Genomic DNA, 15,582 nt, shown 5'->3' with positions numbered 1-15,582 from the left:
AAAGATCATTCCACAGCAACACATGGGAGTGCTGCTGGGGTCTCTCTGCTCTAAGCACTCTCTGTTCTCCACCCCCCCACACACACCCAAATGCTCTCTAGGAATCTGCCATGTGCCCCCAGGGTCCATCAGTCCAAACTATCAGGGAAGTCTCAACTACTATGCGTAGTAGCTCTGCCCAGGTACAGTCACCTCTGCTCATCGGCTAACAGAGGTCACTGACACCTTCCTTTCTGTTCTGGGTATTTCCCAGACCATTGCAATCCTCTGGGCCCCTCTCCGCCACTCCCCTTCACACCCCCAGGCTCTGTCCCTAGGCCTGACTCCCTGAACAGGTAAAGGTGCACATTTTGTTCCCTCCACCCAGAAGATAATGTCCTGTCCCTTCATCATCCCTCAGTTCCAGCAGCCTCCTTGTCCCTGTGGTCCCGGGACCTGACCCTTGCTGCCTCCCACTGCAGAGCCCTCAGTGCTGGCAGCCCTTCCCCCAGTGGCGGCAGTCCCAACCTCTACACTTGACCAATTGCCAGTGGGTGTGTCAGCTCTGAGGCCTCGTCCTGGCTCATTTTCAACTTTTTTTCTCTGAAGAGCTGGAGTTGGAGCCCAGGGCCTTGCACGAGATAGGCGAGTGTTCTCCCCTCTGAGCCTCGCCCAGGCCCTTTGGCTCCTTTCTAAGCCTGTGTCCACCAAGTCACTTACCTACATCTTTAAACGGAGGCCAAAGTTAACTGAGGTCAAAGTTAACCTAGCCAGTGAGGTTGTCTGTTCGCTTATTCATTCACTTATTTCCATGTAGACAGAACCCTACTAAACCAATCTTTTTCAACTTTTTTTTCAATTTTTTTTTTCACATTAGACATCCCTTAAAAAAAAAAAAAGACCTGGGAGTCACAGGCCTTTAATTCCAACCCTTGGGAGGCAAAAGCAGGAGGAACTCAGAAAGTTCAAGGCCAGCCTGATCTACAGAGCAAGTTCCAGGACAGCTAGGGCTGTTACATAGAGAAACCCTGTCTCAAAAACAGAAATAAGCAGAAGGCAACAGCTGGGGTTGTGACCCGGTTGTAGACCATTGGCTTAGTGTGTGCTTAACCTTGGGTACCAGCCCTACCTGGAGATTCAAATTTAACTAGTTTTCATCAGTGTTAAGCTCAGAATCAGCTGAAATAGGCAAGTACCACAGACTTGGCCTTGGGGGTTCTCCAAGCGATGTGGCCTTTAGAACCAGTTGGTATTTAACAGGCTCATGGCGTGAGTGATTGAGGGCACAGTACAAGCTAAAGGGACTAAGATGTCTGAAGGCTTGGCCAGACAATTCTGCCCCAAAGAGATGGGGGAATTTGACACCTGTCTGCCATTATCCTCAGGTTATTTGGGGTGAACAATAGCTCCAAACTGACTTCCTGACCCGTGATAACGTGATAAAACGACTGGGAATCCTGAAGGAAACAGGAATGCATACGTGAATGAATGAGCTCCCAGCCCAGGAGAGGAGGCGTGAGGCATTGTCTGAGATGGGAGCTACCACGTGCTGAGTGTGATGACCTCAGAAAAAGCTCTACCAACTGCATTCAACCTGAAAGAAAGGTCACAAAGGATGCCAGGACTTCGGCGAGGTGACCTCAGGAAAAACATGGCTGAGGAAGAAATGTTCAAGGAGGAGACGTCAGGTTGCCCCTTCCGGATGACCTTGTGGGGTCCTTCAATGTTGCTTTGCTCCCAGACACACCTGAGTACCACCCCGAGTCCCAGAAAGTTTGACGCAGGACCAGGAGACACCTCATTTGGTGTCTGAGTGCCACATCCTTGTGAAATACAAACACATTTTTATCTAGTAAGAGGCTGGTCGATACAGCAGCAAACATTTGCACAGTACTGTGGGACTGCCAAGCGGTTACACAATGATTATTCCCTCTGATTGTCACATATTTTGTGTGCTCAGAGAAACCCCTTGACCTGTTTTTACCTCACAGACGTGAGGTGGGGCTGTGCCACTTCCATGGCCTGGGGTCAGCGCAGAGGTGCAACTTGCTAGCAGTAGCTCTGGCACTTGTATAGGCCCAGGGCTAAGAGAAGCTCAGGGGCAAACTGCCCTTTACCCCAGAGAGCTATCCCCAAACTCGGATGCCCCAGGAGAGCTTGTGGCGCCTGAGGCCAGCTGCAGACCCGAATGGAAATCGCCAAGCACAGGGCCCAGAGATTTGTAGCAGTACAAGAACCATGTGTGGACCATATGACCAAGCAAGCTGGGAATGCTCAACTAGACAAGCCTTCAGTGAGACCAGACAGCTGGGCCTTGAGGCCTGGGTCCAGGACTTCCAAGATGTGTTGCCAGGCTGCACATGGGGGTCCTTCCTGAACCAGAAAGAGGAAATGAAAGGAGGAGACCAGGTGCTAGGGGTGCCAGGATAGGCTGGCAGCCAGCGCCTGTTCTGATATGTTAATAGGCACCTCAGTTAGCCCTTTGTCCCCAGTTGGAGACCTAACACTTCCTGGTACTCAGGTTTGGGGTACCCTCAGAGGGAAGGAGCCTGTTTGTCTTCTTTCCTCTTGCACTTGAAAGTCCTGAGGCCCTACAGTTCCTACCAGTGATGGTCACTTCTAGACCATGATGCTCTCTGGGTCTCCACTATCAGGGCCAGTGTCTGCCTTTCTACTGTTGTTTGTCTTTCTGAGACTCCTTTCTCCGCACAGCAGAGCCCTCAGTGCATGGACTGTGCCAGGTGCAGACACGGCAAGCTTGCCAATCTCGGGGCCCTGGACCAGAGTTATGTCTCGGCCCAGTCACTGACCACCTGTTCTCCGGGCCTCTGCTTGGGCAGGGTTGATGTTCTAGGGACACTCTAGTAAGTACAGACCGATAGACAATAAATAATGAACACGATGCATTTTTAATATTTATGCAATAAAGATGCAGGGAGTTCATATTTATACAACAGAGATAATAAAGTGTTGAGAAATAAATATTAACGATGGGAATTAGTTAAATTGTAAACATACATATTTATTACTTAGATAATAGCTATAATGTGTAAAGCTAATTTGTTTTGTTTCTGTCTCCCCCCAGTCCCACCCAATTCTGCGAGCCCCTGTTCCCCAATACGGTGCACGCTTTCCGTATCGAGCCGCGAGCTTGGAATAATGTCCTAGGAATTAAAAACAGACACACACACACAGAGACCTGGATCATTTGCCCAAAAGGTAAATGTCAACTTTATTCAGCGAAATTCCAGGTTTATATACTTAGGGGCCAAAGGACGAGAACCCCCTCCCACCGGAAGTGAGATCAAGGTGTTGGGCGCCTGGCGCTGGATGGCAGAATCTGCCGGGCAGGGGGTGCCGAGCTAGCTGCAGTGACAGACGTGGCAGGCCCACTGTGAGAACATTTCTTTGCAGGTGGAATTACCATGCCAATAGAGGATAAGGCTGTCTATGCTAATTCCCCTAGCCGGTGGAGTGAGCAGAGGAGATGGCAGGAAACTAGACTGGCTGGGTAAACAGTCCTGCATAGCACCTCGAGGAGCCAGGAAAGGCCTGGGATCCAACACTCCCCCCTTATTTATTTAGTGTGTATATGTGTGTATAGGCATATGTGTGTCATAGTGTGTGTAGAGGTCAGGAAACTGCTTAAGGATTTGGCACTCCCCTTTCACCACTATATTCTGGGGATTGAACTCAGGTTGTTAGGCTTGGTGGCAAGTGTCATTACCACTGAGCTATCTTGCTGATCCTTTTTGTTTGTTTTTGAGACAGGGTCCCATGTGTGCCAGGTTAACTTCAAATTTGCTATGTAGCTGAGGCTGACCTTAAACTTTTATTCCTCCTACTCCTATCTCTGAAGTGCTCAGATTACAGGACTGAGCTATCAAGTTTAGTTTATGTGTTTGTGTGGTGTTAGGGATAGAATTTGGGGCTTTGCTTTTCTGATCTTCAGCTTTAATCCCAATATCTGTGTCTGGGTTTTTATTATTTGTGCTACAGGGGCTCACAAATACTACAGGGGCTTTGGGGATGTACCTCAGTTGGTGGAATGCTTGGTAGAGAGATCTTACCTCTACCAAGGCTAAGACAAAAGGGAGATCCAGCAATGTGCTTCACCAACCTCAGACTCCACATCCAGAGTTCCCGTCTCTTCCCCTTTATATTCCTCTCTCTGCCCCACCATATTTCTCCTGTCTCCACCTCCCTAGTGCTGGGATTAAAGGCCTGTGATCCCAAGTGCTGGGACCACCTTTGTGTGAGCTCTGTTTTTCTTTTAGACAGATTCAAGCTTGTGTAGCCCAGGGTGGCCTTGAACTCATACAGGTCAATCTGCCTCTGTCTCCAGAGTCCTTGAATTAAAGTTGTGTGCCACCTTTACGGCTGACTAGAGTTGGCTGCTTTACCCTCTGATCTTCAGGCAAACTCTATTTATAATATAACATTCCATTATATTTCTCTTTTTTGTCTAAAATAAAAAGAAGGCTATAACTAATATGAAAAGTATATATAATATACACAATGACTATATTACAATATATTCATGCAATAAATACATCAACAATGTCTAGTCCATTTGCATTTGACAAATTCAGAGAAAAATACTTCATATCTATCCTATCTTGGTGAGTCCAAAGTCTTGTACCTAATTTACTTTCTATCATAAAGTTTTCTATCGCAGCACTTGGGAGGCAAAGACAGGTGGATCTCTATGAGTTCGAGGCCAGCCCAATCTACAGAGCAAATTCTAGGACAGGCTCCAAAGCTGCAGAGGAAACCCTGTCTTGAAAAGCCTAAGTAAATAAATAAATAAATAAAATAAAGTTTTCTGCATCTAGTAAACAAGGAAAGCCATAGCTATCTAGTCTTCAACTCCCTCAGAGACCCAAGAAGCAAATAATATTGACTGAGTAAGCAGGAAGTGTGAGCAAGCAACTTTCAAAAAATGTGAGAAATGACAGAAACAGCTGGCTGCCTGGACAGTCACCCAAAGTTGTTCTGCAATGGTGTGGCATCCACCTTCGGCCTACAGGCCTAGAATACTTGACAGACTTTCTGTGAAGCAGGATATTCAGAAGGGCTGTCCCACTTGGTCTTGATGATGTTTGGCAGTCACTCTCTTTTGTGTTCTGCTTTTTCAATTAGGACACCATACTGTCAGCAGTCAAGTAGGGGCATTTTCTTGCCCAGTGACTTACTTTTGTCACAAAGAAAGTAACTCCATGTGGAGTTTCTTAGATGCCCATCATCTTTTCTGAAGTAAACTGGTGCTGCCTGGAGCAGATGTGTCTCACTGTCATAAAAAAAATTAGCCTATTATATTAAAGCATCTTAAATGCCATATTCTATAGATCTCTGAAGTGTTTGAAGACAACCTGTCTATTTAAAATAGATCTCTATTTGACCTTGAAGTCATAATTAATGACTGACCACAAGTTCGATATAATAGGTGACGAATTACTAACCTCCATCTCAAATTTGTATTAATATATAAAATTTGCATACAATATACAAAAATCCAAAACAATATAAAACATTTAAAACTAATAGTTGCTTTTTAAAAGTAGATTCCATAATCTATCTTTTTATCTTTTATCTATAGCCTCCCTTTTTTCTTTTCAGAGTAGATTCAGTAATCTACTCTTTTATCCTATCTCTGTCCCCCCTTTTCTTTTCAAAACAAGAACCCTGAATCTAATTTCCTTTGTTTAGCTTTTTTCCTGACCATTACCAATAACAACTTGTATTCAACCCCCTTAAACAATGACAAGCCCACTGAATGACCAAAAACTACCCACCCCACCTCTTGGGAATGTAGGCATCATATTCTTAAATTTACTTCCTGCTGTCTGGTCTGGGTGACAGTATTTTTAGTGGATCCTGTGAAAAGAAAAATTTGGGTTAATTATTAAGTCCTGGGAGAGGTAGCTGTATCATTTGTTGTCTAGTCTCTGACTAATGGGAAAATGTAGGACTTGTCCTGGCTAGAGTAGTCTATTAGACTGGATCATCTCAGCTAGCTACCTCAAAATTATTCTGAGCAGTTTGTAGTATAAAAACTAATCCTTAGGTGGTATTTTTCAGCTTACTGGAGTTATCATAGTCCTGGAGGAATCACTGTTATTGTGGGCCCATCCTCCTTATGGAGACTTCAAAGGTCACTGTGAGGCGTGCTCATGGTTCACTGCAGAAAACTGATAGAGAAAGGCTGGAGAGATGGCTCAGAGGTTAAGAGCATTGCCTGCTCTTCCAAAGGTCCTGAGTTCAATTCCCAGCAACCACATGGTGGCTCACAACCATCTGTAATGAGGTCTGGTGCCCCTTCTGGCCTGCAGGCATACACATAGATAGAATATTGTATACATGATAAATAAATAAATATTAAAAAAAAGAAAACTGATAGAGACTCAATCAGAAATCATGTACATGAAAAAAGATCAAATTTTTATAGAATTAGTTATTTTATATGACCATAAATATCAGGAAAAAATGTTCAATATATATGTCTCTCTCTCTATATATATCTTTTTGTTTTGTTTTGATTTGGTTTGGTTTTGTTTTTTCGAGACAGGGTTTCTCTGTAGCTTTGGTGCCTGTCCTTGAACTCACTTCTGTAGACCAGGCTGGCCTTGTACTCACAGAGATTCACCTGCCTCTGCCTCCTGAGTGCTGGGATTAAAGGTGTGAGCCACCATGACCCGGCACATGTCTATATTTAAATTTTATATATATTATAAAATTTAAACATTAAGAAAAGCTGTTAAAGAGTCAATATAAAACCAAAGGATTATAAGATTAGTGGCAATGTGGGAGGGTGTTGGGAGGAGGGGCAGAAATGGAAACTTTCATAATTTAATAAACTTTGAAAAAAAAAGAAAAGATTAGTGGCAATAAAATAGTACTCAAATATTTGTTTTTCTTCTGTCCCATATCAGGTGGCTTTTCTGACATGAGACAGAGATTTTGGATTTTATTTTAATAAGCATGCTTGGGTTTAGAGAAGAAGAGACCCACAATCCAACTCTTAATCTTTAATCTTAAATCAGCTTTAATTTTTAATTGGACTGGGACTACTAAAAGACTATTTGCATTATATGTCTGTAGAGAATAGCAGAAATAAACATTTGGGAAGATTTATGGAATTTTATCCTGTTGGAAATGTGACATACCAATAGGCCAATTTACTCTTTTTCTTGAGATATTGTTTTCCTGAATGATTTGTCCTTTTTTTTCAGATGTCTCATTTCTTCAGTGGTCTTCAGGTTCCTTAGCTGGATTCCTTTATTCTCCTTAAAAGACAAAAACAAAACCCTTCCCCAACCCTAATTTTGGGGAGAGTTTCTTTTGACAAGTTTTATCTGTTCAAATAAAAATCATTTGTTAGTTTTATACTTTATTTTAGATTAAACGATCATGCTTTTTGATGAACTATCATCTCTTCTAATTAAGAGGTATCTCTTGTTCAAATAGAATCTTTATCAATTTTGATGGTATCAAAAGCTTTTTTCTCCCATGGAAACAAAAGCAAAACCCCTTCCCCAACATACCATATGTCTTGGTTTCCATTCTGAGATCAGTACATCTTTAACGCCTTTCTACTGATTTAATTCTGTAGTTTTTTTTCTACTATCCAATGTTACTCTGTAGCTGTTGTTCCTTTCTTATTAGCATTTAGAAAATTAAAGTTAATAAAGCATTGTCATCAATTTCTGGGGGTATTTATCATTCCTTTCTGTTTATTTAACACATCCTTGAGAGTTTGATTTGATCTTTCTATAACTGTTGGCCTGTAGGATTGTTTGGTATACCTGTAATATGCTTGATATTATCATAAGCAAAAAAACTGTTTCATTTTCTTAGAGACATACACTGGAACGTTGTCTGTCTTTATTTGTACAGGTATACCCATCATGGTTATAACTTTTAGCAATTGTGTGATTACTGAATCAGCCTATTCCAAACTCAAAGCAGTTGCCCATTGAAAACCTGAATAGGTATCAATGATGTGGTATTAATATTTTAATTTTCCAAGTTTTATAAAATGGAGGACATCCATCTGCCAGACTTTGATGTGAGATTCCCCTCTGTATGCTATGAATATGTCTTATTACCATTGGTTAATACAGAAGCTGCTTTGGCCTATGGCAGGGCAGAATATAGGTAGGCAGCGAAACTAAACTGAATGCAGGGAGACAGAAGGTGGAGTCAGACAGATGCCATGTAACTGTACAGGGTTGTAATTAATATAGTTTTGCGTTATTATTCAGGTCTGGGCAGCCAGGAAACAAAATCTCTCTCTCTGTTTACAATATTTCATTCCATTCCTTTGAGTTCTTCCTGCAGGTAGTGGTGTTTGGTTGTATAAAGAACAAGTAGGACATTTCTTTATAATTTCCTTGCCTTGTTGTCATGTGATGAAAAAGTCTTTTTTTAAACCTTTGTTAGTGGCATGATTTTTTTTTATATGAAATTCTGAGGCCTTCAGCACCTTTCTAACCATAAGTGATCAATTTCTGTATTACCTTGTGCCAGAGGACCTGGCAGACCTGTATGGAATTGGATGTGTGTTATGTATATGGAAAGATGCCAATTCCTGATTATATCTTGAACTGAATAAATAATGAGGTCAATATTTGTATAAATTCAGCAGTTTTAATATGCAAAACCACTGTTTGTGCATATTGTGAACTGGTAACTATGTTGAGAGGTTCTTTAAAAATCCCTTAGTACCATGAGAATATCATATAATTCTGACTTTTGGACAGACTCACAAGGGCTTTGATCCACTTTACTTAAATTTTCTGATTTGTAACCTGCCTTTCCTGATTCATTTAGATCAGTATAGAATGTAGGGGCTCCAGTTATTGGTGTGTCCCCTACAATGTGAGGAAGGATCCAGTTAGTTCTCTTTATAAATTGAATTTTCTTGCTTTTGGGATAGTTGTTAATCTCTCCCCAAAAATATTACTACAAGCTCTTTGCCAGGGTTCAATTTCTTCTCATTTGTCAATTCCATCATTATTAAAAGGTACTATAATTTTTGCTGGGTCTATTCCTGCTCATTGATGAAGTCTCAATTTTACTTTTAGGATTAACTCAGAGGCCTTTTCCACATAAGTTTTTAATTTTTTATTTGGTTTATGTGGTAAAAAGATCCATTCAAAGATATCTTTCCTTGGGGGCTGGAGAGATGGCTCAGTGGTTAAGAGCATTGCCTGCTCTTCCAAAGGTCCTGAGTTCAATTCCTGGCAACCACATGGTGACTCACAACCATCTGTAATGAGGTCTGGTGCCCTCTTCTGGCCTGCAGGCATACACACAGACAGAATATTGTATACATAATAAGTAAATAAATAAATATTTTTAAAAAAGATATCTTTCCTCTGTCTTAAAATTCCTGTAGGGGAATGTTTGGAGGGTAATATGATCAGAATACAGTTAAGATTCAGATCCACACGATCCACAGGTGCCTTCTGTAATTTCTCTTCAAACAAAGCCAATTTTCTCTCAGCTTCAGCTGATAATTCCCTGGGACTATTTATGTCCTTTTTACCGTCTAAGATTTTGTTTAAACTAATGAGGTCATCAGAACCTATCCCAATAGTGTGTCATAGATGGGAAATGTCTCCTACCAATCTTTAGAAATCCTTAAGAGTCTGTAATTGATCTCTCCTAATTTGTACCTTTTGAGGTCTAATTTTTGTAAACCTATTTTATAGTCTAAATAATTAATAGAATCTCCTCTTTGTTTTTTTTTTTCAGGAGCAATTTGTAATCCCCAACAAGGCAAAATTTTCTTTACTTTGAACATTCTAAAGTATCTACATTTGAATCAGATAGTAAAAAAAAAGTCATCCATGAAATGGTAAACTATAGATTCAGGAAATTGTTTATATATCATTTCCAATAGCTGACTTACAAAATAATGGCATAGGGAGGGACTATTTAACATTCCCTGTATGAGAATCCTTCATTGACATCTTTTAGCAGGCTGAGAATTATAAGTAAGCACTGTGAAGGCAAATTTTCTCCGTCTTTTGCTTTGTAAAGGTACAGGGAAGAAACATTCTTTAAATCAATAACTATAAGAGGCAATCCTTCAGAAAATAGAGAAGGCAGAGGAATACCAGACTGTAGAGAGTCTATTGGCTGAATCACTTTATTAACAGTTCTTAGATCTGTTATCATTTTCCATTTTCCAGGTTTCTTTTTAACAACAAATACAGGAGAATTCCAGGGGCTGGTTGATTCTTCAATATGCCGAGCATTTATTTGCTCCTGTCGCAGATGCTCTACAGCATGCAGTTTCTCTGTTGTTAAAGGTTTGTCTGTCAACCATCTAGATAGGGTTGTTGGTGCCTCTGAAATATCAGCTGCTGTTGTACCCTGTTCTTTTACAACCTGAATGGTCAGTAATTATTGTCATGGCTGAATTAGTTTTTCAAAGAACTAATACCAATATTTCTCAAATTATTTCACACATTAGAAACAGAAGGAAGATTGCCAAACTCTTTTTATGAGGCTACAATACCCAAACCACAGAAAGACATTACTAAGATAGAGAATTACAGACCAATCTCACTCATGAACATTGATACAAAAATACTAAATAAAATACAGGCAAATCGAATCCAAGAACACATCAGAACCATCATCCACCATGATCAAGTCAGCTTCATCCCATTGATGCAGGGATGATTCAACATACAAAAATCTGCCAGCGTAATCCACCATATAAACAAACTGAAAAATAAAAACCACATGATCATCTCATTAGATGCCGAAAAAGCTTTTGACAAAATACAACATACCTTCATGATAAAGGTCTTGGAGAGAGCAGGGATACAAGGAACATACCTAAACATAATAAAGACAATTATGTACAGCAAGCCAACAGCCAACATCAAACTAAATGGAGAGAAACTCCCAGCGATCCCACTGAAATCAGAAACAAGACAAGGTTGTCTAATCTCTCCATATCTATTCAATATAGTTCTTGAGGTCCTAGCTAGAGTAATAAGACACCGAAAGGAGATCAAGGGGATACAAATTGGAAAAGAAGAAGTCAAACACTCAGTGTTTACTGATGATATGATAGTGTACATAAGCGATCCCAAAAATTCTACCAAGGAACTTCTAAAACTCATAAACACTTTCAGTAATGTAGCAGGATACAAGATTAACTCCAAAAAAAAAAAATCAGTAGCCCTCCTGTACACAAGATGATAAAAGGGCTGGGGAAGAAACCGGAGAAACATCACCCTTCACAACAGCCACAAATAGCATAAAATATCTCAGAGTAACTCTAACCAAACAAGTGGAAGACTTGTGTGACAAGAACTTTAAATCTTTGAAGAAAGAAATTGAAGAAGACACCAGAAAGTGGAAAGATCTCCCGTGCTCTTGGGTAGGTAGAATTAACATAGTGAAAATGGCAATCTTACCAAAAGCAATCTACAGATTCAATGTAATGCCCATCAAAATCTCAGCAAAATTCTTCACAGACCTTGAAAGAACGGTACTCAACTTCATAAAATATAAAACCCAGGATAGCCAAAACAATTCTGTACAATAAAATAATTTCTGGAGGCATCACAATCCCTGACTTCAAACTCTACTACAGAGCTACAGTACTGAAAACAGCCTGGTATTGGCATAAAAACAGACAGGAGGACCAATGGAACCAAATTGAAGACCTGGATATTAATCCACATACCTTTGAACACCTGATTTTTGACAAAGAAGCAAAAAAAATATCAAATGGATATTAACAAATGGTGCTGGCATAACTGGATATCAACATGTAGATAAAAAACATGTAGAATAAAAATAGACCTGTATCTATCACCATGCACAAAACTCAAGTCCAAATGGATCAAAGACCTCAACATAAAGTCAGCCACACTGAACCTTATAGAAGAGAAAGTGGGAAGTACACTTGAACGCATTGGCACAGGAGACCACTTCCTAAATAGAACCCCAGTAGCACAGACACTGAGAGAAACAATTAATAAATGGGACCTCCTGAAACCGAAAAGCTTCTGTAAAGCAAAGAACACGGTCAACAAGACAAAACGACAGCCTACAGAATGGGAAAAGATCTTCACTAACCCCACATCAGACAGAGGTCTGATCTCTAAAATATACAAAGATCTCAAGAAATTGGTCATCTTACAGAGCCTCTAGAATTTGGCAATTCCTGTAGGTTAATGGATATATTAAGGTTGGTTGTTTGAATACTCTAGACTGTTCCTCTCTATTCTTATAATGTAACTAAAATTGGTTCTTCATTAAATTCCTCTGTCTGGATTTGAATATCTCTGTGATCTATTTTATTAAGTTTTTCTAAGGTCTGTATCTTAGCACTCTGCTTAACCAATTTTTAATGATAAACCAAAAATGATAAAGTTGATAATATTTACAACTGACATTTCCTAAGTCCCATCTAAATTAGTTATCCTTGCATCCAATTGTTCCATTTTCAAACAGAGACACAAATCCCTCCAATGTAATGGTGTTTCCTTTTTTTTTTTAATGTGGAGGGGAAAAAACTCTCTCTTTTAACCAATTCCTCCCTTTAAGAATTCTCAATTGTCTTACCAAATCTGTTGACAATGTTGATAAAGATGTGAGGTTCATTGCTGCTGTGCAGAACAGTAAAGTCCTGACTGGATTGCAAGGCTGCTACCTAGTTTGGCAGCAGTCCAGGAAGAGGGTTCAGGGAGAGCCCTCTGGGAGAGAAAAAATAAAAACCTGGCGGGTAGGGAAGTAACTCTGGCTGCACATAGCTCCAGCCTGTGGCAGTGGCTGTATAGACAAAAGGCTTTTTCATGAATTTGTACCCCAAACGTTGGGCGCCAAATGTAGCAGTAGTAAAAACCCAGAGACAGATATTGGGGTTCAAGCTGAAGATCAGAAAAGCAAATCAGCCAACCACTAGAGAGATCTTACCTCTACCAAGGCTCAGAAAAACAAAGGGGCGATCCTGCAAGCTCACGAAGATCCACGAAGTTCAGACTCCAGAACACTCTAGAGTTCCTCTCTCTGCCCCACCATGTAATTCCTAGTGCTGGTATGAAATGCATGTGACCTCCATATCTCCACCTCCCCAGTGCTGGTATTAAAGGCATGTGATCCCAAGTGTTGGGATCACCTTTGTGTGAGCTCTGTTTCTCTTTTAGACAGACTCAATCTTGTATAGCCCAGGGTGGCCTTGAACTCACAGAGTTCAGGCTGCCTCTGTCTCCAGAGTCCTGGGAATTAAAGGTGTGCATCACCACTCCCTGTATGACTGACTAATATGGCTGCTTTACCCTCTGATCGTCAGGCAAGACTTATTTATTAAAACACAAATAATATACTACTACACGCTCCCCCCTCACCTTCTTTAAGAGTTGAGTCTTCTGTAGCCCAGGCTTACTTCAAGTCCAGCGTGTAGCCAAGGATGATTTTTAACCTTCATCCTTCTGCCTCCATCTCCCGAGTCTAAGTGTTGTGATTATAGGTGTGTGCCACCAAGTCACCTTGGCAGAGTGCTTTTAAACAACAAAGATGGGTTACTAGGGCCTGCTGCTTCGAGCCTGCATCTCTAGGAGGACCTTCTGTCCTTGCTGAGGTGTGAGCACCTTTTATCTGTAAAATGGACCCCACATTCGAATGTTTTTTAAAGTCCCTGTATATTCTAGATCTTCTAACCATTGAAGTTGCATGGTTGCTATGACCTCGGCTATCTTACCTTGTTCCTGGTCCTGCTGGTGTTATCTGGAGGCTGCATGTGTCTGCACTCAAAGCCCTGTGGGATGGCTGCTGACACGTCATTTACACCCGAGGCAATGGAGCTTTCTGAAGCCTGAGTGGCTCACGCAGCTGCAGAGCGATGGGGAGGACGTGAGTGAGCCAGGGTTGCTGTGTTCCCCTGGGACAAGGAGATAACGTATTTTCACCTCCCCTGCCGCTGCACCGTGGGCACAGCTCTTCCAAGTCTCTGGGTCTCCCAGCACTGCCTCTTGCTGTCACTGGACAGAAGAGCTCCTGCCAGACAAAAGTCACACAAGGAGCTGGCAGCCGAAGTGACAGTTCTGCTTCACCTATTATTTTCCTAGACTGAGAACCGAGCCCTTAGTTGGGGACAGTTGGGGACTCCACCATCTAAGCCCAGGCAGCTGCCACCCTTAGCACCTGCCGGAGTTTGAAGTCTCTTTGATAGAAGAGAACAGCTAACCCTGTGTCTCATGTTTTAGACAGGCCTGAATCGTTAAGGGAAAGTCTCCAGAGGAAAGCATGGAGCTTTTGTTTGGCGCTTTTCCAAACCTATATTGGAGGACCAACTGATGTCTCTCAGAGGACACAAACACTTGGAGATGGATGGCTTACCTTCTGACCTCATAGTGCACTTCGATACATTTTATATCTTGGAATAAAAAAAAACAAATAAAAAAAGGACAAAAAACCAAAACCCACCAACCAAACAAACAAAAAATGCCAACCAGAATAATGGATGGTGATTTTTGAATGAAGATATTTTCCCACAGGGCCAGTTATGAAAAAAATGAATGTAAGTTAACTAAATTAAACCAGTGTATCACAGCCTAAGCCCAAATCTTCAGAGATTTAATAAGAGAAAGAGGTCAGGACCCCTTTAAGTGGAAAGTGAAGGGCATGAAGCCACAAGCATAAATAGGCTCAACAAATAATTACTCGTGTACGTGGAAGGCTGAGGGGGTTCTTCAGGACATGGACTGAACTGCTGATGGTAATTTCTGTCTTACTTATATTTATCTGAAATACAAATGTATTGGTAAGAACATCTGAATTTCCTAATCAGAAGATGAGGGACTTGGGAGGAGTGCTGTGTGAGCGTTCTGAGCTAATGTTTTTCTCCAGGCTGCCTGTTCTCCATCCCTCATCCCTATTCTTTTTTCTCTGTAAGTGAATCTGGGAAGCTTTGTCAGAGTGTAGTGTGTGTGTGTGTGTGTGTGTGTGTGTATGTATGTGTGTGTGTGTGTATGTGTGTGTGTGTGTATGTGTGTGTATGTGTGTGTGTGTGTATGTCTGAGGTGGGAGTCACAGCCTCAGTCCCACTCACCATTTCCTCTACCAGGAATACCATCCTCCCTCAAGGAAGAGCCAGCTCAGATGCCACGTCCTCTGTCTGTCCTCGGCTGGAACACCCATTATCCACCCTCGACACTTCCTGAAGCTCAACTTGTCTGTTCTCTTCTGGCTTCCAGTTCCACCTCCATTTTGCTTTTTGCCTTATTTGCCTTTTCTGAGGCTCAGCTGTAATGCAAACGAACGCCACACGAGGGCACCAGAGCCACGCGAGTAACTTCCACCCAGTCAGCCTTCTGGGGAAACTGTCTCCTAAGCAGGAGGCCATAGGGCCCTGGGTGGCCTAATGGCCAAGAGGGAGAGAATGAGGAAAACAACCAGCTGACATGCCAGAGGACTCCTCTAATCCCACCCCAGCTCCCTAGAACGGGACTGGCCAAGGAGATCCTCCAAGCTGTTTGCTCAAGAATCCTGGAGCATCCACTTGCCGTGTGGCTTTAATCAAGCCTTTGCCTCTCTGGTTCTCTATTTCCCTCCATCCACAGCTTCCTCAAG

At 41.7% G+C, this 15,582-nt stretch overlaps 1 long non-coding RNA gene across 2 annotated transcripts; it reads right to left on the bottom strand.

Moving 5' to 3' along the window:
* Positions 1 to 3,183: 3,183 nt before the first annotated feature.
* Positions 3,184 to 13,697, bottom strand: LOC148119553 (uncharacterized). 2 transcript variants are annotated; one of them, XR_015735103.1, is made up of 3 exons: positions 7,146 to 13,697; positions 5,775 to 5,856; positions 3,184 to 5,269 (listed from the first exon to the last, which is right to left on the bottom strand). It is a non-coding gene; the product is annotated as an uncharacterized LOC148119553 (long non-coding RNA). The 2 variants fall into 2 exon arrangements; XR_015735102.1 differs by having other exon boundaries at positions 5,780 to 5,856.
* Between the last annotated feature and the right edge of the window lie 1,885 nt (positions 13,698 to 15,582).

This window comes from Myodes glareolus, chromosome 16, assembly GCF_982192425.1.
Source record: "Myodes glareolus chromosome 16, mMyoGla1.1, whole genome shotgun sequence".
Lineage (NCBI taxonomy): Eukaryota > Metazoa > Chordata > Mammalia > Rodentia > Cricetidae > Myodes > Myodes glareolus.
Note: the sequence above shows the minus strand (reverse complement) of the source record. Positions and strands in the feature narration are given on the sequence as shown.